At 39.4% G+C, this 27,732-nt stretch overlaps 2 pseudogenes; both read right to left on the bottom strand.

The window, feature by feature from the left end:
* Window positions 1-14,158: 14,158 nt before the first annotated feature.
* LOC106802413 (olfactory receptor 52B4-like) lies at window positions 14,159-15,143 on the bottom strand (annotated as a pseudogene).
* Window positions 15,144-23,062: 7,919 nt separating this feature from the next.
* On the bottom strand, window positions 23,063-23,648 carry LOC101404651 (RNA polymerase II subunit A C-terminal domain phosphatase SSU72 like protein 4 pseudogene; annotated as a pseudogene).
* Between the last annotated feature and the right edge of the window lie 4,084 nt (window positions 23,649-27,732).

The raw sequence follows: 27,732 nt of genomic DNA, 5'->3' as shown, positions 1-27,732 counted from the left end.
TTACTCAGATTTCACTGTAATTTCATTGATAGCTTTCAGGATCTGGGTCCTGTATTAAAGAAGTAGCCTCCGAGCATCACTTTGTACATAGTGTGGGGAGTGTGGACATATGGAGGGGAGGACACCTCCCCACACATTCCCTGTTCATCCCCAGAACATAATAAAAGCTTCAAACTGCTAGAGGGCAGCAGGAGGTGGAGGAGTTCCGAGTTGTTTCTGGGGAGCTGGAGAGCCTGCAGACCGTTTGTGACTGCTCAGTTACAGGTGCCCGGCCCAAACAGGTTTATGCTAGGCTTACTTCTGGGCAGAGCAGTGTTAGAGCTCATCTTGGCTGAAGAAAATAGCCTCACAGGATTGGGGAAAACTTGGGTCTCCAGCTCCTGATAGTCCTTGCTAGCTTAGGGCTGCAGTGCCGGGTCCTGTTTTTCTGTCACCTCCCTCTTGGCCCCAGGCCTGGGGCTTCTTCAGTCCTAGGACTCAGGTGGCAAATCCAGAGGCTTTTAAAGCCTTACTACATCCCTTTGAGTGCTGGAGATTGATGCCTGGATGCCACGGAAATCTTGCAGGAGAAGGGTCTCCAACCTTCTCTACGCTGGGTCATGTCTTCTCAGCGGATCATAGTCTTGCCATGATCACTTGGGCACAGACTTCCCTGTTTAGAGAAGCACACAATCTTTGCACTATTCATGGTCTTCTGGAACCTGGATGATTAAGATAGTAGAAGGGCAGAGAGTGTAGTTTAGTTTTTTCCCACATCCTTGAAAGGGACTTCTCTGCATTGATTCTCGCTCTCTCCATCCCTCCCTGACATCTTCTTCCTCTCTCTCTCTGTCTCTCTCTCATTGTTTTTCTTTATAATATAGTTTTATCATGTTTCTCCTTTGCTCTCTCTGGAGATTGCTTCTTTCAGGAGAAAGTACTTCCCAAGCCACGAGCCTATAATTAAACTCATGCAGTATGCAACACAGGGACAGTTAACAAGCACACAGGCCCCTTATAATCTTAGAACTTTTCTACGGGGAAGTTCAAGGATTGATGCAGATAAGCAGTCAGGGAGGAGGCGGGGTGGTAAATGAGATCCCATAAATCTGTAATCCTATTTCATCTTCATTGGGGATGAGAATTTGCAGCATTAATAATATTAATAATCATCATAGCTAGCAGACAGAAGCAGCATAACGCAGGGTTGAAGAATGTAGGCTCTGGAGTCAGGCTTCTTAGGTTTGTACCCTAACTCATCCACTTTCTTACTTCATGATCTTAAGCAAGTTATCCAACTACTTCGAACCTCAGTTTTCTCATATGCAAAATGGGAACGAAAATTATACCCACCTCATAAAGCAGTAAATAATCAATAAACATTAGCCATTATTATTATTTTTAAGTGCCTATTATGTGCCAGGCACTGTCCTAAGTGCTTTGCATGTATTCTCATGTAATCTTTACAGTAATCTCAAGAGACAAATATTTTCAAAGATTTTAGAGATGAGAGTGCTGAGGAATGGACAGTTGCATGAGATTTGGAGTCAAATGGACGGTGCTGGAAGCTGGCGTCTTCTGCTCACTCTGTCATTGACAGATTTCCTCACCTCTCAGCTTCTATTTCCTCATCTACAGAAAGGGGATGATGCCACTCATAGGCTTTGGAAGGAAGGAGATTTCATGAGATAATGGATGTGAAATCCTAGGGTATCTCTGCTTTTAATAAATGCCTACTATGTGCTAAACAGTTTATGGTCTTTCCCAGGTTCAAATCCACTCTTGTGAGATCAGTAGTATTGTCCTTTTTTACCAAGACAGGGACACAACATTTTGGTGAACTCCTTGTCACCCCACGGTATTAGAATGGCAGGAGCAGGATGCAGCCTCCTTTGTATCAGACCCTGCTGCATTCTTGGGTCTTGGGTGGGTGGGCTGTGGAAGGTAACTTGGCCATTGCATCCAGAGGATGAGCCACAATCTGTGTGGAAAAGTGGAAAAACAGAGTGATGGAAGCAGAGAGCCTGGCTGGATTGATCTGAGGGCTACTCCTTTTAGCGGGTGACCAGACTCCTGTCTCAAACCTCTGCATCTGCTTTAGAGGGAGATAGAGTTGGAGGGAGGGGACAGAAAAACTGGACTTAAATTTTCTTGAGGGAAAAGGATCTAATAACTATAAAGTGCCATAATTGCTTTCTTTTCTATGAAGCAATAGGGGAATAGCCTTTGTCTTAGGTCGGCTTGGATTTAAGTCCTGGATCTACCACCTAGTTTCAAGACCTTGGGGAGTTACTTAGCCTCTCTGAGCCCCAATTTCCTCATCAGATAATGGAAAAATATCCACAGGGTTAGAGGATTAAGTAAGAAATATGTGTAGAGAGTATTTATAAAAGACAAATGTGTTAAATTTTGACTCTTACTATTATTTGGAACATGAAGAAGTGTCAGAAAGCAAGAAGTGTGGCAAAAGGGGGAAAATGGGGTCCAGTTAGGTGGATTGAACTCCAGCACAGTGATGTAGGGCTCTCTGGGAACCACAGAGAAAGGGGATGTCCAAGCTGCCAAGTGCCTGAGAAGGCAGTTCTCTGACCTTTCATCAGGTGACGTTCGTTTCATTCTGCTGTGGACAGAGCTTTGTACAAAACGATATGATGCATGTGGAATGACAGTGAGTGAAAACATTGCTCATTGGTGGGCCTGAAGCTGCTATTTTACTATATGGACTAAGTTGTTTCCAGAGACAAGACTTTCCAGAGAAAAGAGTAAAAATGAAATAAGAAAGTCTTAATCAAGCCTGGAGTTAAACATCATAGGATCAAGATCAATGACCCATCAATAAGTTAACTATGCCTATTAGAAAGAAACTAAAAACTCCTCAAAGAAAAATAACAGGGTCCAGAGATTTTTTAATACATCATTTTCAATGTGCAGTATACATTGAAAAATTACTATACATACTACAAAAGCATTTTCAAGAGAAAAAAATCAACAGAAAAAGACTTCTGATAACCCACATTTTGGGAAGAGCTGACAAATATTTTAACATGGTTATAAAAATAATTTAAAGAATCTACAGAAAAAGATGGATAATTGGGTGATATTATAAGGATTTAAGGAGAAATTTAGATATTAAATAAAAGAATCATAAAATTTCTAGATCTGAAAATATAATATCTGAAATAAAATCATATTTGGTAATAACATCAGATTGGACAATCCAAAAGAAATGGTCAGTCAACTTGAAGACCACTCAATAGAAATCATCTAATATTTATTAACCAACTAATAGAGACAGAGTGAGAAGAGAGTTAAAATAAATGAATAGAGTGACATGTGGGTTTCTATTAAGAAGTCTAACATCTATGTGATTGGAGTCCCAGAAGGAGAGGAAAGAGAAGGGGTCAGAAAAATACTTAGTGAACTAATTGAAAACATTTTCCAAATTTGATTACAAAAATCACAAAATTAACTCTCTGATACAGGAAATTCAGTGAGCCTCAAGCAAAATGTATACAAAGAAAATTACACATTGACACATCAAGGAAAACTGGTGAAAACCAAATACAAAGAGAGAAATATGTAACAGAAGCCTGTAAAAAGGATACATTACATGTATGGGAAGAATGATAAGAATCATAACTGACTTTCATAAGAACAAAATAAGGTCATAAAACAAAGGAACAACATATTCAAAGTGCTAAAATGAAAAACAAACCTGTCAATCTAGAATTCTATAGCTAGCAAAAAGTTTTATCAAAAATGAAATTTAAATAAGGGCATTTTCTGATAAAAGCTCAGAGAATTTCTTACTAACAAACCTGCAGTACAAGAATGCTGAAGAGAAATACTATATGGAAATTTGGATCGATGGGAAGGAAAGAAAGAGCACTGAAGATAGTAAATACATGCATAAAATAATAGATTAATTTTCTTTTTTAAATTCTTTAAATGGTTTAAATAAAATTATTTTTGAGCTTTATAAAATATATGAAATATATGTAAATATAAATATGTATATTTTTTGTAAAATGTGTGTAAAAATAGCACAAGGGACAGAGATGAAATGGAATTTAACTGTTGCAGTGTTCTTACATTTTATGTGAAGTGATAAAACATTAATTCAAGATTGTGATAAATTAGGAGTATCTAGGGTAAACTCTAGAGTTACCTATACAAAAATAACGTGAAGTATAACTAAAGACAAGTAGAGGAGATATAATGGTATTTATTTTTTGTGTTGACATTGTTTTATAAAATTATATAAATTTCGGGTGTACATCATTATATTTCTATTTCTGTGTAGATTACATCATGTTCACCACCCAAAGACTAATTACCATCCATCACCATACACATGTGCCTAATTACCCCTTTCACCCTCCTCCCTCCCCCTTTCCCCTCTGGTAACCACCTATCCTACTCTGTCTCTATGTGTTTTTTATTGTTGTTTTTATCTTCTATTTACTTATGAGTGAGATCATATGGTATTTGACGTTCTCCCTCTTACTTATTTCACTTAGCATAATACCCTCAAGGTCCATCCATGTCTTCACAAATGGCCAGATTTCATCTTTCTTTATGGCTGAGTAGTATTATGTTTGTATGTAGTATTTAATGGCTGAGTATGTGTTGTGTATATATACAACATCATCTTTATCCATTCATGCCTTGACGGGCACCTAGGTTGCTTCCAAGTCTTGGCTATTGTGAGTAATGCTGCAATGAACATAGGGGTGCATATATCTTATGCATTCATGTTTTCACATTCTTTGGATAAATACCCAGAAGTGGAATGGCTGGATCATATGGTAATTCTAGTCTTAATTTTTTGAGGAACCTCCAGACTGTTTTCTATAGTGGCTGCACCAGTTTGCTCTCCCAGCAGCAGTGTATGAGAGTTCCCTTTTCTCCACATACTTTCCAATACTTATTATTTCCTCTCTTGTTAATTATAACCATTCTGATGGGCATGAGGTGATATCTCATTGTAGTTTTGATGTGCATTTCCCTAATGATTAGTGATGTTGAACATCTTTTCCTGTGCCTGATGGCTATCAGTATATCTTCTTTGGAGGAATGTCTAGTCAGATCTTTTGCCCATTTTTTAATTGGGTTTTTAGTTTTTTTGTTGTTGAAATGTATGAGTTCTTCATATATTTTGGATATTAACCCCTTATCAGATATATGGTTTGCACATATCTTCTCCCAATTGTTAGATTGTCTTTTCATTTTGTGGATGGTTTCGTTTGCTGTGCAGAAGATTTTTATTCTGATGTTGTCCCATTTGTTTATTTTTTCTACTGTTTCCCTTGCCCAGTCAAACATGGTACTTGAAAATATGCTGCTAAGACTGATGTTGAAGAGCATAATGCCTATGTTTTCTTCTAGAAGTTCCATGGTTTCAGGTCTTACATTCAAGACTTTAATCCATTTTGAGTTAATTTTTGTGTATGGTGTAAGATAATGGTCTACTTTCATTCTTTTGCATGTGGCTGTCCAGTTTTCCCAACACCATTTATTGAAGAGACTTTCCTTTCTCCGTTGTGTGTTCTGGGCTTCCGTGTTGAAAATTGGCTGTCCATAGATGTGTGGGTTTATTTCTGGGCTCTCAGTTCTGTTCCATTGATGTGTATGTCTGTTTTTGTGCCAGTACCGTGCTGTTTTGATTACTATAGCTTTATAGTATATTTTGAAGTCAGAGAGTGTGATACCTCCAGCTTCGTTCTTTTTTCTCAGGATTCCTTTGGCTCTTCATTTGTTGTTTCTTATAAATTTTAGGATTCTTTGTTCTATTTCTGTGAAAAATGTCATTGGAACTTTGGTAGGGATTGGATTGAATTTGTAGATTGCTTTAGGAAGTATGGACATTTTAACTATGTTACTTCTTCCAATCCAAATGCACAGAATATCTGTCAATTTCTTTGTGACTTCTATTTCTTTCAACAATGTTTTATAGTTTTCAGTGTACACATCTTTCACCTCTTTGGTTAAGTTTATTCCTAGGTATTTTATTCTTTTTGTTGCAATTGTAAATGGGATTGTATTCTTAATTTCTTTTTCTGCTACTTCATTGTTAATGTATAGAAATGTGACTGATTTTTGTATGTTGATTTTGTAACTGCAACTTTACTGTATTTGTTTATTATTTCTAAAAGTTTTCTGGTGGATTCTTTAGGGTTTTCTATATATAAAATCATGTCATGGGCAAATAGTGACCATTTCACTTCTTCTTTTCCAATTTGGATCCCTTTTATTACCTGATTGCTCTGGCTAGGACTTCCAATACTATGTTAAATAAGAGTTGTGAAAGTGGCCATCCTTGTCTGGTTCCTGTTCTTAGAAGAATAGCTTTCAGTTTTTGTCCATTGAGAATTATATTAGCTGTGGGTTTTTCATACATGATCTTTATTATGTTGAGGTACTTTCTTTCTATACCCATTTTATTCAGAGTTTTGATCATAAATGGATGCTGTATCTTGTCAAATGCTTCCTCTTCATCTATTGAGATGATCATGTGATTTTTATTCTTCATTTTGTTAATGTGGTGTATCATGTTGATTGATTTGTAGATGTTGAACCATCCCTGCATCCTTGGAATAAATCCTACTTGATCATGGTGTATGATCTTTTTAAATTATTGTTGTATTCGATTTGCTGGTATTTTGATGAGGATTTTGCATCAATGTTCATTAGTGATATTGGACTGTAATTTTCTTTTTTTTGTATTCTTTGTCTGGTTTTGGTATCAGGGTAATGTTGGCTTCATAGAATGATTTAGGAAGCTTCTCCTTCTCTTCAATTTTTGGAAGAGTTTGAGAAGGATAAGTAATAAGTCTTCTTTGAATGTTTGGTAGAATTCACTAGGGAAGCTGTCTGGTCCTGGACTTTTATTTTTTGGGAGGTTTTTGATTACTGTATTGATCTCCTTGCTGGTGATTGGTTTATTCAAATTCTCTATTTCTTTTTGATTCAGCTTTGGAAGGTTGTATGATTCTAAGAATTTGTCCATTTCTTTTAGATTATCCAATTTGTTGGTGTATAACTTTTCATAGTATTCTCTTATAATCTTTGTATTTCCATCTCTTCACTTTCAGTTTGTGAGTGTCTTTAGGTCTCAAGTGTATCTCTTGTATGCAGCATATATATGACTCTTGTTTTTCTTATCCATCCAGCCACCCTACGCCTTTTGAGTGGAGCATTAATCCATTGATATTTAAAGTAGCTATTGATAAGTATGTACCTCTTGCCATTTTGTTACCTTTTTTTCTTGGTGTTTTAGTAGTTCTTCTCAGTTCCTTTCTTCTTCTCCTTTGCTCTTCCCTTATGGTTTGTTGGCTTTCTTTAGTATTATGTTTGGGTTCCTTTCTGTTAATTTTTTGTGTATTTATTACAGGTTTCTGGTTTGTGATTACCATGTGGTTCATATATAATAACCTACATATATAGAAATCTATGTTAAGTTGATAGTCTCTTTAGTTTGACCTCTTTCTAAAGCTCTACTCTTTTACTCTCCTCCTCCAACGTTTTATGTTTTTGATATCATATATAATCTCTTTTTTTTTTGTGCAGGTGTATCCATTACCCTCTTCTCATGGAAATAGACAATCTTAGTACTTTTATCTTTTGACCTTTATATTAGCTTCATCGGTGGTTGATGTGATACCTTTACTGTATATTTGCCTTTACCTGAGATTTTATGGTTTTTGTTTTGATAGTTTTCTTATTCCTATTTATGGTCTTCTCTTTTCCACTTAAATAGGTCCCTTAAGTCTTTTGTGAAAGGCTGGTTTCTTGGTGATAAACTCCTTTAGTTTTTGCTTCTCTGAGAAACTCTTTATACCTCCTTCCATTCTGAATATTAACCTTGCTGGGTAGAGTATTCCTTGCTGTAGGTTTTCTCCTTTTAACCCTTTAAATATATCATGGCAGTCCCTTCTAGCCTGTAAGATTTCTGCTGGGAAGTCAGCTGATAGCCTTATGGGGTTTCCTTTGCATGTAACTTGTCTCTTTTCTCTTGTAGCTTTTAGGATTCTCTCTTTATCTCTAATTCTGGACATTTTAATTATAAGGTGTCTTGGTGTGGGCCTGGTTGGGTTTATCTTGTTTGGTGCTCTCTGTGCTGCCTGTACCTGGAAGTCTGTTTCCTTTCATAGGTTAGGAAAGTTTTCAGCTATTATTTCTTCAAGTAGATTCTCTGCCCCTCTGTCTCTCTCTTCTCCTTCTGGGACATGTATAACATGGATGTTAGTATGCTTAATGTTATTCCAGAAGTCCCTTAGACTGTCTGTGTTCTTTTTAATTCTTTATTCTTTTATCTGTTCAGTTTGGGTGATGTCCTCTAGTCTTTTGTCCAGCTCACTGATCTATTCTTCTGTATCATCTACTCTGCTATTGAGTCCCTCTAGTGTATTTTTCATTTCCAGTACTGTATTCTTCATTTCTTATTGGATCTTTTTTTATATTTTGCAGTTCTTTGTTGATGTTCTCACTGAGTTCATCCATTCTTCTCCAAAGATCAGTGAGCATTCTTATGGCTCTTGGTATGCTTTTCGTCAGATAGATTGTTAATCTCTGTTTCATTTAGTTCTTTTCTGAGGTCTTGTCCTGTTCCTTTACTTGGAACGTATTCCTTTACCTCCTCACTTCACCTCTTTCTCTGTGCTTATATCTATGTACTAGGTAGGTCAGCTATGTCTCCCAATCTTGGAGAGGTAGCCTTATGTTACAGATGCCTTATGAGGCCCAGCAGTGTGCTTGCCTGTTGTCACCAGTCTCAAATGTTCCAGGTGTGTCCCCTGTGTGGGCTACGTGTGTCCTTCTGTTGTGGAAGGGTTGTTGCAGGTGCCTGGAGAGGCTAGGCTGTCACCTAGCTGGCTGGTTGTAATGTTCAGCTGTGTGTTGCTGCTATGGACCCTCAGTCACTTTGTTGAGCATGGGGAGCCCTAGCACAGTTGGCTGTAAGGTCTAATAGCACATTCCTGTAGCAATTTTTCTCTCAAGTGAGTAGGCCCCCAGAGTGGCTGGTTACTGTGCTCAGGGGCTTACAATTTCTGCAGGCTTCCAGCATGCAAGGCTGTTGTCAACTCTCTCAGGTTTGCATCTGAGTGGGCTTGGCCCCAGGCATGGGAGACCCAATTGTTTGAGGCTATGGAAGGTGGGGCCGATCCCCTATGTGGCTGTTTGAGAAGCACAAGTCTGCTGCAGCTGACAAGGCCTAGCACCCACAGGGCCACACACTCTGTCAACACAGTCCTGCTGCATGCATGTGCCCCAACCCTCTGAAGCAGACCCAGTCACCCCACTGCAGAGGACCCACACACTCCATCATGGCAGGTCTGCCCCTTGTGCACACCTGGCCCCACAGAGTTGGATCCACTCACCCAGCTGCAGAGGTTCCAGGCATCCTGCATATGTGGGCCCACAAGTTGCCCAAGGGCTTATTGTTGGCTGGGGCCAGTCCCTAGGGTGGGCTGCCTGCCCTGGCTGAGCTAGATTAGATCAGTTCTCTAGTGGATGGGGCTGACCCCTGAGCTAACAGGCCAAGGGAAGAACTCCAAAGGCATCTGCCAGCATCTGTGTCAGCATGCCTATACTAGCTCACAATAATGGCTGCTGCCAATGTCTCAGTCCCTGTAGAGGTCTCACCGCTCACTGAGATGCATCCAGACCCTATCAAGTGAGTCTCTTGTCACAAAAGGACTGTGCACATTTCTTTCTGTTGATTTTAGGTTGCTTTCTGAAACAGGTGAATTTGTGCATGGGCCCTTTAAGAGCAGGCTTTTTTTCCCCTTATGTCTGATAGCTTTTCTGGGTGGTATTCTCCATTGTAGTTAATAGCCAGCAAAGCCAGATATTATGATGCTCGTCTTGGTTGTGGTCAGTCCAAAAGCTGCTTATTGTGGTAATGCTTCCTTGCTCAGATCCCCCACTCCTCCAGGGAAGGCTTTGTACCTTAAGATTGCTCCTGGCTGGCTGCGAAGTGCTGCAGCTCAACAGTGGCTTTTTTCTCTCCAGAAAAGAATTTCTGCCTCTACCCTCTCCCTTGTTGTGGGGGATTCTTTTTATCCGGTTTTCAGTTCTCTCTCAGGTGTAATTTTTCCAGAAGTAGTTGTAAATTTGTTGTGTCCATGGAAGGAGGTGAGTTCAGAGTCTGACTATACTGCCATCTTGACACCTCCCTCAAGTTAGATATCTTAAGAATATATCTTCCATCTCTAACTTTGCATGCTTGAGATTCCCTCAAGTCTCTCTGCTCCTACTCTGTCCCATTACACCCTAGGTCTCAGAGGAATATATTTGCAAAACACAAATCTGATCAAGAGTGGCCCTTGCTGAAAGACTGCAGTGGCTTCTACTGTTTAAAGCAAAATGAGAAAGGTCCTACTCTCACCTGTCAGAAAGATACTCTGTGGATCTTTTAGTTCTTTTAGGTTACCATTATTGGTCTAGCCTCAATGTCTTTACACAGGCTGTGTTCTCTCCCTTCAAAATTCTCTGCCTCAGCTCCATCCACAAACACATTGTAAATGGCCCATGCAGCTATCAGATTGCAGCCTAAGGTTGCTTCCCTCAAGGAAGCCTATGCTCACCTCTGAGTCTCAAACAACTTTTCCTTGGAAATCCCAAAGCAGTCATGAAAGCCCATTCATCTGTGTGATAATTTATTTATTATCTTTCTTCCTCACTTGACTGAAGTATCCTGAGGTATTTTTGCTTACAGTGTTACCTACTACCTAGTATAGTGGCCAGCACATAATAGTCATTCAAGAAATATTTGTTGAATTAATTAAGTAAATGTTATGACTTTAAGAGTTAAAAAAAAATCCTAACTAGAACATATGCTCTTTTTAACAAATATTTGGAATAAATTGTGTAATAAATCTCCTATACTCGAGTATCTCTATTGTTAAAAAAAGAAAAGGAGAAAGAAAGAACAGGCTTAAAACAGCTCCTAGGACAGTAAACCAAGATTTAATTAAAGTTTCAGCCCCTCCTAGGAATATGACCTTTAAACAATCTGAAATTTCCTGAGTTGCACTAGTGAGGTAACCTGCATGATAAAACCCGTGCCTTTCCTTACTTTCAAAATAAGATAACTTGCCTGAAATAACCCTTTCTTTTCTTTTGTTAATAACTCCCTTGCCCCACTCTCTTGCCTATAAAAATGTACCATTTTGTACACCCACTTGGAGCACCCTTCTACTTGCTAGATGGGATGCCGCCAACTCAAGAATTGTTTAATAAAGCCAATTAGATCTTCAAATTTACTCAGTTGAATTTTGTTTTTTAATAGTATTTATGGTCGAAAATGTGGCAGCAAGAATATTAATGTTTTGACACATGGATAATACTTCCAGTTTCCAAAACTTCAGTCTAATTAATTTGAGTCTGAGTTCACATACCAAAATTCTAATGGTCAAAATCAGCATAATTTACTTTGTAAATCCAAAACTGGATCCTGACTTTCTACTTAACACTCACAAACAGCCACATGTGAACTTCAGGTTAAAGTCCAAATGTCTAGAGTGGAATCTGCAGGGGAGGGAAAATTCTCCTCTATCCTGTTAGAGTCTCTGGCTGGGCCTAAGAATTAAACTGACATGAGACAGAACAAGCAGACAAAGAAGCAAGATTTATTAAATTTTTACATGTACATGGAGACCTTAAGAAGAGAGTGACGACCTGAATAAGTGACCAGAGGAAAAAACTTCTATACCATTTCAACAAAGAAATGATAAATTTGTGAGGAAATGACAAGACAAGGGGATTTGGGCTAAGGACAGTAAGTTGTAGGGAAGTGACCAGGAGATATATGGGGGGAAGAGGCAGGAACTAGTGGAAGATAGGGGTTATTTTAGAAAGTTTGTTTGTACAGATCCATTTCAGAGTTGATTCCCAGTCTCTGGGGGTAAGGATGTTCTTCTCTTTCTGGTACAGGAAGGTTACCTTTCTCGTGGGAAATTGTATGGCTTGATTTTAGGTAGAAAAGGGTATGTCAGAGAGCCCTTTTTGCATCTGCCATTTTTCAAGCACCTTCAGCCCCAAATAATCAATATTCCAAAGTGGTGTACTTGGGTTGGCATGTCCTGAACTCTTTCATATCTAAGGCCTTTCCTGGTTCTCCCCCTGCCTGTCTTGTAAGGACCATCTCTTGCCACTCCTCTTCCACACACTGCTCTCCTCATTTTGCTCTTCTCAGATTGCCCACTTCCTCTTCCCCAACCTTTGACCTGGCTCACTGTTGCTGCTTGTCAACCTCCAGCACAGGAATCAGCTCCTACAAGAAGAGTTCTCTCACTGCCAGCTGGGTGAAGTGACTGTCCTACATTGTTCTACAATGGTTTCTACGTAATTTATCATAATGCATTGTAGCTGCTTAATGTTTCTGCTCTGGTTTATGGGCTCTCTGAGAGGGGGGACTATGATATTTATTTCTATATCCCCAGGCCTTAGCTTAGTCCTGGTAATTTATCACAGGCATAAATTAATGTTTGTTGAGTCACTCTTTTTATTTAAACACTTTTAGTTTTGTTTCTTTAGGGTACCTTTATCGACAAATACATGCCTAACATGTTTTAATTCTGAGAGTATTCTTATATAAATGACTTGAACACATTTATACAAGTAACTCATTCAATACCCTGTGGTGGTGGTGGTGGCTAGTGTTGCTTCTAAATAAGTTGGGGAGGGAAGGAGGGAGGTGGGATGACATTTGGGTTTTGTGAGTCATTCAGGCTACAATATGGAGTCAAAGACCCGGAGTAGGTGAAAAGGGAATACACAAGTGGGACAACTTCTTAAAGCAAACTTTTACTCAGATGACAACCTCACCATGGGCTCACATCCATTTCCATACTTGTCCTACACATATGTTTCATATAAAGATGCTTTCAGGGAATTGTTTTGACTGTATCTCCATGAAATGTCTTTCCTGGGCACAATTATGTCAGTCATTTGAAAGGTAATGGTCTTGCCTTGGGCTCATGCAATGGTTCCTGGCCACATTCCCTGTGTCTAGTGCAGACCCTATTCTACCTTCCAATGTAACATGCTGCTATAAATGGAACTGGGAAAATGCACATTGTGGTTCCACCACTCAGGAGCTGGCTACAATAGTTTAGCTCCCTAGAGCATCATGAATTCCCCTTTTCGCTGCCCTAGAGTCAATATCATACCAGAAGGATTATTCTTGGTCAAGAATAGGAACCCCACCTCCAATGTCCATGACTAGTGTTCTCCAAACAATCTCCTTTCCCATTTCAGGGATTAACACTGACCCATATGGCCCTCTCACAGCTTACTGATTTAAGTCATAGACAAGTTAGGTGATGGCATGACAAACTGCCACTATTAATATCATTCCACTCTTTCTAAATGTGCAACTATGTACATATCTGTCCATATATATGTATATGTTCATAAATATATTTATTATTTTACACAGATACATAAAGATACATAGAGAAAGTAAGGAAGAATACTTACCACATTATTAACTAATCTCATGGTGGTATTTTAGGTGAGTTTTTCTGTTCCTCCTTTACTGAGGTATAGTTGACAAAAATTGTATATATTTAAGCTGTACAATGTGATGTTTTGATATATGGATACATTGTGAATTGATTTTCACCAATGGATCTAATTAACATATCCATCACCTTTCACAGTTGCAATTTGTGTGTTTGTGTGGTGAGAACACTTAAGATCAAATCTCTCAGCAAATTCCAAATATAAAATACAGTATTATTAACTATGGTTACAATGCTGTCCATTAGATCTCCAGAAGTTACTCATCCTACATAACTGAAACAATGTGCCCTTTGTGTGTGATTGTCCAGGGATGCCACAAGATGTCTCAGCGGATGAGAAACTCAGTGAAGAATAGTTGAACAAATTCCAAGAGCAAGAGCACTGTTCTCATTTCATCTATTACCAAAAATCAGGCTAGTGACGGGAAGGATACATGACTTTGGAAATTCTTATGTCCAGCCGTAGCCTCTGTGCAGGAGGTAGCTTGCTCAGTCAAACATGGCACTGTTCTCTCTGTTGTTTTGACAGAAAAAGATGTAACTCCTGTAATGTCCCTGGTAAACTTGCTCCAGAAACAGAATTCACTGAGCTATTTCCTAGTGTTTTAGCTTATTATTAGTGTTTCTACTCACCATCTTCATAGAGCACATCATGGATAGTCAGAGATGCTGAAAACTCTGTTCCTCTTCCAAAGATATTTCTGTTTTGGAAAAGATATGTGAGACACCTGCTCTTGAATTTGCTTTGTCTTGATCCCAATAATGATGGGTTTCAGCATAGGTGGAATCAAAATGCAGACATTAGCCAACAAGATGTGGATATGAGGGGTAATGAGGTGTCCAAATGGCTGAGTAAGTGTTGTGAAGATCCCAGGCCCATCAAAGAAGATGATGATGCCAACAGGGAGCAACATATGTTGAGACCTTTATGCCAAGAATCTTGGGAAGGCATGTAGAAGACAGCACAGAGAATCAGCACATAGGAAATAAAAATTAACAGGACATCTAAGACCACTGTTGACAGTATGACAAAAAGTCCATACCAGATGTTCACTCGAATGTCATTATAAGCATATTTGGCCAAGTGAATGCGATCACAAAAAGTATGTGGAATAATATTATTTTGGCAGAAAGTCAATTCTGCCAAAAGAAATATGGGGAAAATTGTACAATAAGTTCTCAGAAAGATGGTACCACCAATTTCCCCAATCAGTGTATGTGTAAGAAGAGTGGGGCATCTCAGTGGGTAAAATATGGCAATGTAGCAGTCAAATGCCATCACCAGCAAGATCCCAGACTCAGAGATGAAAGTTCAGTGGAAGATGAAGAACTGATTATTGCAGCAATCCAGGGAGATCTCCCCAGCATGGAACCAGAAGATGGCCAAAGCCTGAGGTACTGTGCATGTGGAGAGGACAATATCTGCTCCAGCCAGAATGCAGAGGAAGAGATACATGGGTTCATGGAGGCTCCTCTTTGCAAGGATAATGAAGACGAGCAGGCTATTCCCAAGCAGGGCAATGACATAGGAAATGAAGAAGGGGATGTAATCCACACGTGCTGGCCCTCCAGGCCAGGGATGCCCAGCAAGCAGAAGACTATGTGGCTAACACCAGTGTGGTTTAAGGTGGTCATACCTGTGGAGACCACCAGAGACATCACTTTCTATTCACAGGGAGATGAAAATACAGATTTTCCTATAATATTCTTTGTGAAGGCACAAGGAGCTTTTGGCATATTTCACACTCTCCATCTTCTTTGAACATGCGAATAATAAGAAACAGAAAAGGTCAATAGGATATGTTCTCTACCTCAATGAGTGACAGTCTAATTAAAAGATATACATATCTCCAGCTAATCAAATAAAACATATTATTGTACGTATTTCTCCTACAAACAGAGGATTACAAATATACAAAGGAAATCATTATGTGTATCTGGGAAATCTGCAACAAGATGTTGCTTGAACTTGAACTTGACCTTGTGTTCGGTAGTTTATCATAAGGAGAAGAATGAAAAGAGAGAGAAGCAACAGAAGAAAACACGGGTATTCAAATCAAAGTATAACATGTTCATGAACCAGTGTTTGCTCAGCTCCAGGTGGCTGTGCATTGGGAATACTGAAGAAAGCAGGGCAGGTGGTTATACAGAGAGATTTGGCCTAATTGTTGGAAATGAGATTTGAAACCTCTCTGACTTTACCACCTATAGTTTGCTCCCTTGTGAAGAGATTCATGGGACCTTTAAGAGGTAACATTGACAGAGCTTGTGTGCCTGAGGTGAGGAACTCATCATGTTCACACCTTAGGGAACTAAGTTTAGACATGACTGAAATTGGAAAATCAAGCATTATTGCTGGTAGGAGATGTGCATGATATTTGGAAGATTTTTCTTCAGGTTGAACTTTATCATTTAGTTCTTAGTGTACATTCATTCATTCATTAACTCAGATATTCAGGAAGGAGTGACTATTCGTTAGGTACCATATTACAAACTGGGGATGTAGAGAAAAATGGGAATTTGCGTCAGTCCTATGGGCTTATGGTTTGAGAGAAAACCAACTTTGTAAGCAGATAGGTTGAAGAATTGGAGGCAAATGTTAATTCCCCCTAATGAAGGGGTATTTAAAAATATCTAGCTAAGTCACTAAGTTGTACATTATGCTCATTAACGTTATATTTTCCACTCCAGTCACCCCTTTTGGTGCCCCTGATTTTCCTTTCTGTTGAGGAAAATCAGCTCCAGTTACCATCCTCCAAGTGCTGGGAGAAAATGTTCTGCCATCAGGGTCACGCATCGAAAGAGTCCAGTCAGCTGGTGGAATTTAGGGCATTGTCTCCTGTAGAGCAAGGGCATCTCAGTGAGAAAGTTCTCTCCAGCAAGAGAAGCTGACCTCTTGCAGGAAAACCAGTGGGATGGCACTATAGGGATGTGAGGGCTGGTGTGTGCCCCTCAGACCTGGCTGGGAAAGAAAGGAGAAAAAGGACAAGAAGGAAGAGGCCATGGAAGACACAATCAACACAGGCAGGCCTAGAAAGGAGGGCTGATTATGGATGCTGATGATGGCCATGTGTTTGAGGAAAGGAAGTAGCAGAGGAAATTTTATTAATTGGGGCCAAAGATAGAAGCCAGGGAGTTCAGAGGTTGAGGATTTGCCTGTTTGAATGGTCAGTTGATCAAGTTAGAGTGTCTTTGTCTGAAACAAGTTCATCCTAAACGCCCCTCTCAATGCTCCTCCCCCATAGTTCTCTTCTCACATCTCCCTGAGATGTCCTGGTCTGCTTCCCACACTATGCTTTGGGAAGCACAGCACAGATCTTTGTCATTCTCAGGGCTTTTCTCATATTTGCCAAGAGTTGTCTGCAGTCTAAGTCAACATCTTCTCTGTTTTTCCTTCCAGTCTAATTATTAGGACATTTGTCGTACATTGGATTACTTCTCTTTATTTACCAAACTTCTTGAACCTCAGCTGCCTTTAACTTTGAACTCTCAACCTTCCTTCCCAGACCTCATGCTCACTTCTGCTCTACCCAACCAGATTTGTGCCTCTGGTCTTTACCATTCTTTGTCCACATATATCAATAGCCTCCAAGAGTCCTGTCCCCTCTGGCTTGTCTGGGACATAACACCAGCCCATTCCTTACTTTGATCCTCCATCCACCGGACTGGCAGATCTCTGATTCACTCAGCAGCCCTTCCCGAGTCTTCAGAAACAGACATGAGATTGGTGATGAAATTCAGCTGTTGGAGGCCAGGCAGATTGGCTGTTTATTCTCTTTCATGAGAGCCCTTGAGAGAAGGACTTACATCAGGGCCCCAGGGACACAGCTGTCTCCATCATCCTCACCCTCTTCCCAAATGCCCTGGATCTGAGACCCGTCAGTCCATTTCCCCACCTCCCTAGCCTTCTCTTGACTATTTTCTCTCCTGCTCCTCTCCACATGCTCTGATCTCCATCCCACACCGAGTGTTCACATTTATGATGTTTCACAACAAAAAACCTCTCCTAGATAAACCAGCCTTGCTACAGGCCTGTTTAATACCTACACTGGAATTAAATATTGAATGAAATTACCGATTATTAAGTTATTTTCAATCAGCAATATCAGTGTATGCTATTAATATGTAAAGATGATTTCAAATTATTGTTCTTCCTGTGGAGGATGATGTTGCAGTTATATTCCTCCCTGTAGTGGCTGTAAGATTCATATTTTGGGGTCATAAATAATGAGTTTTAAGTCTTTCCCAAGGGCACATAAATGTCCACGCACAATCTGTAGAACACATGTGATTCTTGACATTTGTAACACATTTTCATTTCATTTGCCAGCCTAGTGAATCATTCTGTTTACTGCTTAGTCTCAAAAATGAACATTTGTGATTGCTGGAAAAACAATTCTCCTGCTTCTTTGTGTTCTTTTGTAAGTAATTTTATCTAGATTTTACTCATCCTGTGTATTGTGAACTTTTTTCAACTTGGAAATAGCTTTATATTCTCACTGATTATAAAAGTAATCTTGTACATTATTTAACAAATCACATAATAAAGACAGTGAAGAAGAAGAAAGTATTCTCACCTTCAGAAAAAAAATGTACGTTTTGATATAAATATGTACAGGTATATTATTCTAGCTGGTCCTCCATACTTTATCCTCTTCTGAAAATCTTACTCGTTTTTCATTAATTGATTAATTATATGAAATTAATGCATTTTACTTATCCATCCATGTCTTTGTGGATAGCATTAGCCCATTTGTCATTTCAGACTCAAGGCTCAGGGAGCCCAATGAGCAACTATCAGGACAGAAGGGGGTGCAGATTCCATAAGGGATCAGATGTGTGAGAAGCCTATTGTGGTGAGGGTCTCGGATGGAATTCTCTTTTGTGCACTGCATTTCATTCACAGTACGTGACATTTGTTGAATTTTGTATTTCCTAAAAGTTCTAAGATCCATTTTTAATATTTTCAAAAAGACTCAGAAATGCATTTCACTCTCTTTAAAGATAATCCCACACAGGTTCTTATGTGACCAATGGACTCTTGATGACTTGTCGCCTGAAGCTAATATGTGAAAACATTGTGCAGTTAACCCCGGAGAAACATTTTACGTGACTATATGAATGAGGCTTCTTCAGACCCAGAGTGGCACCAACTATCATATAAGGAAAAGCTCATCAACTGGTGTAAAATGTCAGTGATATGAGATGAGTAAGATATAGACACCTGCTATACACACAGTGCCCAGAAATAAAAATAAATAATAACTGTGTTGTACACTTAAAAATCTTTAAGAGAGTAGATTTCATGGTAAGTGTCTTACCACAATCCCATAAACTTAAAAAAAATTATATTATAGGTTTCCAAGCCAATAACAGGGAGGCAAAGGAGCTGAAATAGAGGGGGCTGGAGAAGCCTCATGGTCAGAAGAAGGATGTTGCAGTGTCAGGTCAGAGACCAAGAATCTGAGAACTAGAATGGACAAGCTCTATTTCATGGATATCAGCAAGCATCCACACTGGTGGTCAGAAGCCACCCTGAACTCCACCATCGTTCAGATGGCCCTGTCATGAGTGACTTCCTCCCCTCTTGTGCCCTGGCGCCGCACACAGGCCCTGGAGCTAGAATCAGCCCTGGAGAGAAAGGAGGAGGGGATGCACCCTGAACTGACTGGGAAACTCTTGAATTGACAGGATTACATTACTTAAAAATGGCTAGTTTAAGACTTGAGATTAGGTAGAAAAATACCTGAATATAAAAACTGTATATAACATGATCTATGTTTAGCCTAGCATCTAAGCACACAGTTTCTGAGGTCAACTGCCCAAGTTCACATCCAGCCTCCACATTACCAACTGTAGAGGTCCGTTACGTAATCTTTCTCTGCTTCAGTTTCACAATATGGAAACTGGGATAACAGAACCTACACTCGTCCCCCCTTATCCGCAGTATCACTTTCTGCAGTTTCAGTTACCTGCGGTCAACTGAGGTCCAAACATATTAAATGGAAAATTCCAGAAATAAAGAATTTATGTTTTAAATTGCATGCTGTTCTGAGTAGCGTGATGAAATTTCGAGCCACCCCCTCCCTCCTGCCCAAGGTGTGAATCATCCCTTTGTCCAGTGTATCCACACTGTACAAGCTACCCATCATTAGCCTTCTAGGAAAAAAATAGTACATGTAGCATTGGTACTATGAAAGGTTTCAGGCATCCACTGGGGATCTTGGAACATATCCCTGGCAGATAAGGGAAGACTACTGTACTGCAGAAGATTGCTGTAAGGATTAAAAGTTACTACATACAAAGTGGTTACCCCATAATAATCACTTAATAAATATTAGCTATATATCTGTGGGTTTGGGAAAATAAAAATACTTTTTTTCACCCTAGTATTTTGTTGTCTAAAAATATCATACCTGTTACAGATGAGAACCTAGTCCATAATTTTAAAGAACTAAAAAAACTACACCATCCTGTAGTGCATCCTGCACCATAAACATTTGTAGACCAGAATTTTATCCTGTTTCTACAATAAAAGTATGTTCAAAGTAGAAATAGATCCACCAGAAAGGCCTACCCCTTACCTTGTCATCAATGCACTGACCAGGAGACAGGTAGGAAGACTCTGGTTTGCAAGAGGATACTAGGCTCCATAGAAGGGATAGACAATGAGCCCTGCACAGCCCCCCAGGAGAGCTGCTTAGAAATTGGGGAATACAATCATCTTAATTTGGGCTTGCAAGAAAACCCAATTACCCATGGTAGACCTTTATGTGGAAGCAACGGCAAACTTGGGAGTTATGGGGATACCTGTAGTCAACAACTGGTCCTTCAAGAACATAGGCTTAGCCACAACCATATCCCTGGGACCAAAGAGCTACAATGTCATTTCCATGAGCCAAGCGATTAGTTTACTCTATTCCCTGCTGAATCTCCAGTGCAGAGAACAGTGCCTACTGCATGGTGGGAGCTCATTAAACATTTGCTGAAGGAATGAATGTATCCAGGTTGTGGATTTGAGGATCAATACATTAGAGGGAGGAAACAGGTTGTGAAGGGTAATAACTATCTTTGAGAAGAGTTTTTGGAATTTATCTTAAAGGCAAAAAGCAGGAATTAAAGATTTGGAAGCAATATATAATGTGATCGCATCTTTATTTCAAAACATAATTTTTGCCATGTGAAAAAAATATTGAAGGAGAGAGATGCGAAGTAGAGAGAAAAAAGGAAAACAAAGGTATTGAAGTATGAGGTCAATTCATAAATTGCATATATCATCTCTTCCTTAAAAAAAATGGTTCTCAGGTATGATTCCTCAGGTTCTCAGGCTTCCTTAAAGGTCATTATGTGATAGAATCTATAAAGTTAAATGTAGCTGTGAGGAAATATTATATTACAAGCAGAAGACTCTAAATTGGGATTCAGAGTCTGAACACGTCCGCTGGATTTAGGAGCCAGGGCTCCCTCTAATCTCACACAATATTGGTATATATTTTTGAAGAGTTGATAAGCCCAAGGGAAAGGAGATGCTTAAGGTTTCAGTGTGAGCACCTGGAGCACAAGATAGAGAAAGAGGAAGGAAAAGGACTAAGGAGCATCTGATCCACAGCCCAATTTCAAGGAAACAAAGACAAGTGAAGGCAGAAAATGACTCTCATGGTGACATTTTGGAGCATTACCTTAATGATGTGGGGCTGGACACATAGCATTTTGAAGAAGGGACTCCTCTCTCCTGCACTGTGCTGAACACAGCCTGCAGCATAGAGAATGTAGTGTCTTTTGGCACCTTGAGATGGTGTTGGGAGAAACCTGAGAAGAGCATTGGGGTACTCATGGAAGTCCCTGTTTTTTGCAATTGCAATCCCAAGTATCAGGAGAGGGGTAAAGAGCAGTAAAGGAGCATGGTGGAGAGCCGATACAGGGATATGTTATCCAGCTGACTAAGGTGGCTAGGGTGTCTAGAAGTCCAATCTGCATAACTAGCCCTTGAGAAACCATACAAATTATGTCTCAGTGCCATCCTTTAATGGAAGAAAAAATGAAGAATTTGTTCTCTGGCTGAGCTTCCCTGATGGGTCATTAAGTCCAGTAATTCTGAGTCTCTGCATGTGGGCATGGCCCCAGAAGGACATTGGTGGCAGTGTCATCAGAAAAAACACCAAAGTGGAGATCCTTTCTTGCCTCTGGAAAGGATAACCAAGAAAAATTCACTTTGTGTCCTATGGGCACCCCTTGATTTATTCCCAAATAATCCAATGAGTACACTAAGGAATATTTTGAATAGAAGAACTATTGTACTGTTGCAGAAGGAATTATTTGCTCAGTTTAACTGATAAAGCTTAAAGGATGTGGCTTATGAGTTTGAAGATCAGCCCCAAAATAAGAAAAACATACATATCATCAAAATTACATTATTTCACGTATTTCTTTTCATTTGGGGATGTTTCTCCTTATTTACAATTCCAATTTCTTAGCAATAACATACAATTCATTTTCTTACTCAGGTTTTGAAGTCAGCAGTAGAAAAGTAGATATAATCAATAAGTAAAGGTATCAAAGTAGACACAATCAATAAGTAATGGTATCTACCAGTAAAAATGCAATATATTCTTTTTTCATTAGACAAAACCCTTACAATATACCACTCAAAATCAGCAGAAGGAAATTGTTTTAAAAAGTGATGTCCTATTCTTCTAATATCAATATACTACATTATTGTGTGATTAATGAAATCCAAGGAGCTCCCTCAAATTTATGCCAATGAAGAGGCATCCATGCTTACTTTCCTAGTGACCTCCAATTGTTTCATTGAATTATATTTCCAGAGGCAATACCCTCAGATATTGCAAACAGTATACTTTAAAATTAAAATGTACAGATGGGATTAAGTTTCCTAATCCACCAACCTTATAATAGGGAGATCAACCTGAATTATCTGAGTGTGCCCAATGTAATCATGAAGATCCTAAAATATGAAAGAGGGAGGCAGAAGAGGAGATCAGAGTGATGTATGAGAGAAGGACTCAACTTGCCATGGCTGATTTTGAACATGGAAGAAAGAAGCCATTAGCCAAGGAAAGTGTGTGGTTTCTAGAAGCTGGAAATAAGCAAGGAAACTAATTCTCCCCTAGAGTCTTCAGAAAGAAGGCTCAAAAGAAAGTGATGGCCTATTCCTTTACTCACTGAATATCCTTCAACTAATCACTTGTCCAGCACTCCATTATAAGCTTAGGTTTGCTCATCTGCAGAATGTAGTCATGGGGGTACGTTCCTTAAAGGATGACGTGAGCACTGAATTACTTCTTCCTCATAAAGTACCTAGAACAATATCCCCCATAGGTGGAGTGTTTTAATGACTATCAGAAGTCCTTGTCCTCATTTCCTATCAAATGCTCTTCTTGTTCATAGCTCTTCCCTGGGGGCACACCTAAAAATCAAACAAACAGCATTTAGTGGAAAGGGCTTTAAAGATACTTCTCACAGAAAATTTAGTCTTGTCAAAAACTCCAGGCACAAGTTCTTACTGACCAAGGAGCCAAAACCAGCCCAGCTCTTCAGAAGAAGCAGACAGTGTGAAGAAAGCTCTTTCCTCTTTTCTTCTCTACTGCCAGGAGCAGCTTATGCAGACTGTCCTCCATGTCGTCTGCCTGCTGGAGGCACTGGCAGAGCTCACAGATGAGCAGGGCTCCAAGGGTGGTGTCCTCCAGGGTGTCTTGGATACCCATGTTGATCACGTGCACGGGGATGGAAAGTCTCCTGCTCTCTGGCACACAGGTCTTCCACCACTCTGTCACAGACGCTCTCCCCACATGTAAAGATGACAACAAAGACATTGCTGCACTCTTGAAAGCTTTCTGGCTGGGGCTTGATTCGCTCATTTCTTCCCAGGATGTGTAAGATTCCATTCCTGGTATAGCGTTGTCTGTCTTTCCTGAGAAGGTCGTTGTACATCTGCTTGTATGTGGTTGAGAAATCATAAACCACGGGAAGATTGGGCGCGGATCCTGGGAGCTTCACGTGAGATCCAGTTCTGAAAGACTGGACACTGAACCCTTTTTTCCTGAGGATGCTGTGGGCTTCCATGCTCCTGTTCTTGTTACTCATACACACCACAGCCACCATGAGCGAGGAGGAGGGCATGATGGTGGCCCTTGGGACTTTAGTGAGTTGTGTGAGGTTCAGTGGCTGCGGGGACTCTGAAGCCGGGGGGGATGACCACCTGGCTACAGCTCTTCCAACTAGCAGAGTGTCAAAGAACAGGAACCTAGTTTATATTGAGTCACTTTCTCAGAGTGGGAGGAGACTTTCAGGACTTTATTTTTTTTTTAATTTTTTGTTTATTGCAGTAACATTAGTTTATAACATTGTATAAATTTCAGGTGTACATCATTATACTTCTATTTCTGCATAGATTACATCATGTTCACCACCCAAATACTAATTACAACCCATCACCACACTCATGTGTGAATTATCCCTTTTGCCCTCCTCCCTCCTCCCTTCCCCTCTGGTAACCACCAATCCAATCTCTGTCTCTATGTGTTTGTTTATTGTTGTTATTATCTACTACTTAATGAAGGAAATCATACGGTATTTGACCTTCTCCCTCTGACTTATTTCACTTTGCATAATACCCTCAATGTCCATCCATGTTGTCACAAATGGCTGGATTTCATCGTTTCTTATGGCTGAGTAGTATTCCATTGTGTATCTATACCACATCTTCTTTATCCATTCATCCCTTGTTGGGCACTTAGGTCGCTTCCAAGTCTTGGCTATTGTGAATAACGCCGCAATGAACACAGGGGTGCATGTATCTTTATGCATTGGTGTTTTCAAGTTCTTTGGATAAATACCCAGCAGTGGAATAGCTGGATTATATGGTAGTTCTATCCTTGATTTTTTGAGGAATCTCCATACTGTTTTCTATAGTGGCTGCACCAGTTTGCGCTCCCATCAGCAGTGTATGATTGATTGTGTCACTGACTAATTGCCCCAAGGAACTCAAGGGTGGGTTTGGAAACATTTAACTGTTTTTCCAAATTGTTTTTTTTCTCTTTTGTTTTGTTAAGGAGATGCAATCGCCAACCACCCTGAACCAGACCAAGCCTCACGACAAGAGCTACACCTGTGACCTTTGCCTTATTTTTAATACTAAGATCTCTCCAGGAGGAGCTTAGGCCTTATAACTATAACCTGCAGTGTATGTGGAAGTGTGTTTTCCTACTGAGCCTGTGCAAGTGAATACCCAGGCCCCCCACTTTTGAATATTCATTCCCCATCCAAAATGAAAGGTCCCTGCTTCCCTTTGTTCGGGGAGCCATGACTTTGGAAATGATTCCATATGGTCTCCTATTTGTTGCAAATACACTTTACTTTGTGTGACAACTACTTCCGGTGGAGAGCCTGATTTACCTCGCCAGGAGGTGAACCCTCTTTGGCTTTTGTAACAATTGGATTATGACAAAGAACAACTGGAGAACCTAACCTATTCATGAGACCAGTCAGGTGATTAAATTGCCTAAACTTCTAATTCTCAACAAAGGTGTTGTTACCCTGTGGGAGCATTTTGAAATCTGGAGTTCTATTGGTTCACTTTCGTATGGGGCTAGTGTTTTATTCTTTTGCATATTTTACTGAGGTCATATTGGTTTATAACGTTGTGTAAATTTCAGGTGTACATTATTATATTTCAGTTTCTGTATAGAATGCATCGTGTTTACCACAAATAGTCTAGATTTTATTCCTCACGTTCCCTTTACCCCTTTTGCTCTCTCCCCACCCCCTTCCCCTCTGGTTACCACCTATCTGTTCTTATCTATGTGTTTGTTTATCTTCCACACTTGAGTGAAAATATATAGCATTTGTCTTTCTCTGACTTATTTCACTTAGCAAAATACCCTCAAGGTCCATCCATGTTATTGCAAATGGCATGATTTAGTTTTTTTTGGCTGAGTAGTATTCCGTTTTGTATGTATACCACAACTTCTTTATTCACTCATCTGTTGATGGGCACTTGGGTGGCTTCCACATCTTGGCTAATGTAAATAATGCTGCCAGCAACATAGGGATGCACATATCTTTTTGACTTATTGATTTCATGTTCTTTGGATAAATACCCAGTAGAGGAATAGCTGGATCATATGGTGTTTCTATTTTTAGTTTTTTGAGAAATTCCATACTGTTTTCCATAATGACTGCACCAGTTTGCATTCCCACCAGCAGCGTATGAGGGGTCCCTTTTCTCCACATTCTCTACAACACTTGTTATTTCTTGACTTGTTAATTATAGCCATTCTGATGGGTATGAGGTGATATCTCACTGTAGTTTTGACTTGCATTTCTCTAAGAATTAGTGATGCTGACCATCTTTTCACGTGCCTGTTGGCCACCTGTATATCTTCTTTGGAAAGATGTCTGTTCATGTTCTCTGCCAATTTTTTTATCTGGTTCATTTTTTGTTGTTGTTGAGTTGCATGAGCTCTTTATATATTTTGGAAGATAGCCCCTTGTCAGATATATGGTTTACAATTAATTTCTTTCATTTGGTGGGTTGTATTTTTGTTATGTTGATGATTTTCTTTGCCATGCAGAAGTTTCTTGGTCTGATGTAGTCCCATTTCTTTATTTTTTCTTTTGTTTCTCTTGGGTGAGTAGACATGGTATACAAAGAGATACTGCCAAGACTGATGTCAAAGAGCATACTGCCCATGTTTTCTTCCAGAAGTTTTATGATTTCATGTCTTACATTCAAGTTGTAATCCACTTTGAGTTAATTTTAGGGAATGGTGTACGATAATGGTGTACCTTCATTCCTTCACATGTGGCTGTCCACTTTTCCCAGCACCATTTATCGAAGAGACTTCCCTTTCTCCATTGTATTTTCTTGGCTCCTTTGTCAAAGGTTAGCTGTCCATAGATGTTTGCTTTTATTTCTGGAGTTCTGAATTCTGTTCCATTGATCTGTGTGTCTATTTTTGTGCCAGTACCATGCTGTTTTGATTACTATAGCTTTGTAGTATATTATGAATGCAGGGAATGTAATAACTCCAGCTTTGTTCCTTTTTATCAAGATTTCTTTGGCTACTCAGGGTCTTTTGTTGTTACATATTAGTTTTAGGATTCTTTGTTCTATTTCTGGGAAGAGTGTCATTGGGATTCTGATTGGGATTGGATTGAATCTGTAGACTGCTTTAGGCGATATGGACATTTTAATTATGCTTATTCTTGCAATCCATGAGCATGCAATATCTTTCCATTTCTTTATGTCTTCTCCGATTTCTTTCAATAATGTCTTGCAGTTTTCAGTATATAGGTCTTTCACCACCTTGGTTAAATTTATTCTTAGGTATGTTATTCTTTTTGTTGTGAAGGTACATGGGATTATATTTTTGATTATTAGTGTGTGGAAATACAACTGATTTTCTTTTTTTTTTAAATTATTTTTATTTTTTTCACAGATTTTTTTTGTTTGTTTATTGCAGTAACATTGGTTTATAACATTGTATAAATTTCAGGTGTACATCATTATACTTCTATTTCTGCATAGATTACATCATGTTCACCACCAAAATACTAATTACAACCCATCACCACACACATGTGCCGAATTATCACTTTCGCCCTCCTCCCTCCCCCCTTCCCCTCTGGTAACCATCAATCCAATCTCTGTCTCTATGTGTTTGTTTATTGCTGTTATTATCTACTACTTAATGAAAGAAATCATACGGTATTTGACCTTCTCCCTCTGACTTATTTCACTTTGCATAATACCCTCAATGTCCATCCATGTTGTCACAAATGGCTGGATTTCATCGTTTCTTATGGCTGAGTAGTATTCCATTGTGTATCTATACCACATCTTCTTTATCCATTCGTCCCTTGATGGGCACTTAGGTCGCTTCCAAGTCTTGGCTATTGTGAATAACGCTGCAATGAACACAGGGGTGCATGTATCTTTATGCATTGGTGTTTTCAAGTTCTTTGGATAAATACACAGCAGTGGAATAGCTGGATCATATGGTAGTTCTATCCTTGATTTTTTGAGGAATCTCCATACTGTTTTCTATAGTGGCTGCACCAGTTTGCGCTCCCACTAGCAGTGTATGAGAGTTCCCTTCTCTGCACATCCTCTCCAACACATGTTTTTTCCTGTCTTGTTAATTATAGCCATTCTGACGGGCGTCAGGTGATATCTCATTGTAGTTTTGATTTGCATTTCCCT

Source organism: Ceratotherium simum, chromosome 7 (genome assembly GCF_057802395.1).
Source record: "Ceratotherium simum simum isolate JZ-2026a chromosome 7, ASM5780239v1, whole genome shotgun sequence".
Taxonomy (NCBI): Eukaryota; Metazoa; Chordata; class Mammalia; order Perissodactyla; family Rhinocerotidae; genus Ceratotherium; species Ceratotherium simum.
Note: the sequence above shows the minus strand (reverse complement) of the source record. Positions and strands in the feature narration are given on the sequence as shown.